Source organism: Chiloscyllium plagiosum, chromosome 39, assembly GCF_004010195.1.
Source record: "Chiloscyllium plagiosum isolate BGI_BamShark_2017 chromosome 39, ASM401019v2, whole genome shotgun sequence".
NCBI lineage: Eukaryota > Metazoa > Chordata > Chondrichthyes > Orectolobiformes > Hemiscylliidae > Chiloscyllium > Chiloscyllium plagiosum.
The window spans coordinates 955,741-957,988 of NC_057748.1; positions in this window are offsets into that span (position 1 = coordinate 955,741).

Consider the following 2,248-nt stretch of genomic DNA (forward strand, 5'->3'; position numbering starts at 1 on the left):
CCGTCCCAACGGTACAGATCCCCTCGGTTCCAAAACTGATGCCAATGCCCCATGAAATGGAATCCCTCTTTCCCACACCAATCCCTTAGCCACGTGTTTACTTCCCTAATTTTCTTATCCCTATGCCAATTGGCACGTGGCTCGGGCAGTAATCCGGAGATTATGACCCTTGAGGACCTGTACTTCAATTTCTTTCCTAGTGCTTGATAATCCCCAAACTGGTCCTCCACCCTAGATTTGACTATGTTGTAGTCCCAACGTTCCTAGTGCTTGATAATCCCCAAACTGGTCCTCCACCCTAGATTTGACTATGTTGTTAGTCCCAACGTGGACCACAACTGGATCCTTCCCCTCCCCCTCCCGCTCCAATATCCTTTCAAGACTCCCGATCTGGCTCGCATAGGATACTATCTGTCCCCCTAATTATAGAATCCCCTTTAACAACTACTTGTCTTTTTGCTCCCCCCTCTTGAATGGCCTTCTGCACCATGGTGCTGTGGTCAGCTGGTTCATCCTGTCCAGAGCCTTTTTCCTCATCCATATAGGGAGCAAGAATCTCATACCTGTTGGACAAGGTCAAGGGCTGAGGCTCCTGAATTCAGGTTCCCCCTGCCTGCCTCACTTACAGTCACACTCTGATGTCCCTGATCACTAACTGAATGTGAATTACTTAATCTCCCAGGTGTGACTGCCTCCTGAAACAAAGCGTCCAGGTAACTCTCCCCCTCCCGGATGTGCCACAGTGGTTGAAGCTCAGATTCCAGATCATCAACTCTGTGTCAGAGTTCTTCCAGCAACCAACACTTGCTGCAGATGTGGTCACTGCCATTCACAATGGGATCAGCCAGCTCCCACATCATACAGCTACAACACATCACCTGCCCAGCCATCTCTGCTTAGTTAATTACTTTATTACTTTGTATAGGTTTGAATTAAAATACTTTCTGATACCTCTCTGCTTATAGTCTTTTTCTAAAAACCAATTACTAGATAAACCATAAAAAGTAAATTTTTAACCATTCACCGATAAAGAAATAGAAAATCCTTATCTTAACAAACCAGAGTCCTATTTTTGGTTGGGGGGGGGGGAAGAGGGAGAGGCAACACGTGTAGTGTCTCGGGTTCAGCCACTGCCCAAATATATTACCGGCAGTCCCCTGGTTGTTGCTCCCGCTCTTCCTAATTATTAACTAGGTTAGAGGAGGAGGGCGGGTGTGAGTCACTACAGTAGTAGAGTCTCTGGTTTAGCCACCTTGCTGATATAAATGGTCACTGCTTTCCTTCCCGGCTGCCCCTCCGGTCCACGTCACTTCCTCCGCTCCTTCCCCGCTGCTGCTTGCACTTAAAATGGCTGTTGGCGTCGAAAATTGAGTATTTATACTCACTGCTTACCTTCCCGGCTACCCCTCTGGTCCCCGTCACTTCCTCTGCTGCTCCCGCTCCTTCTGTGAAAGAGAAAAACACCGCTGCCCGCTACCGGTAAGTAATTTTAATAAAATCTGCCTTACCTTATCTGCAGTCTTCCGAGTTCGTCCTACCTCCGCTGCTGCTAAAGACTAAGTGCATTCATCCTATCCATGCCTCTAATGAACTTATACACTTCTATAAAGGTACTCCCTCAGTCTCCTACGCTCTAAATAAAAAAGTCCTAGCTTGTCCAATTTCTCCCAAGAACTCAGACCATTGAGTAGAGACAACATCACTGTAAGTTTCTTCTGCACTTTTTCCAGTTTAATAACATCGTTCCTATAACAAGGTGTCCAAAACTGAACACAATACTCCAAGTGTGGCCTCACCAAGGTTCTGTATAACTGCGACATAACCTCCCCACTTCTATACTCAATGCCCTGACTGATTGAAGACCCGTGTACCTTCTACAGCGAAGACTGATGCAAAATATTTACTCAACTCTTCTGCGATTTCCTGATGGCCCATTATTTCATCAGCTTCTTTCTCAAAGGCATCTGCTCACTTTGGCTTTTTTTTCATTAAAGAAGCTCTTCCCGTCCATCTTGTTGTTACAGGGTAGTTTACCCTTAAAGTTTATTTTCTCCCCCTTTTGTTTATAATTTTTATTTTTCTAATCATTTGGCCGACCATTAATTTTTGTCACAGCATAATTTTTCTTTTGATTCGATGCTCTCCTTACTCTGTGGTTACCCAAGGTTTATTTATCCCCTTCCTCACGGACATATCCCGCCCCGCCCCCCGGGCACCGGCCCCGCCCCGGCCCCGCCCCCCGGACCCC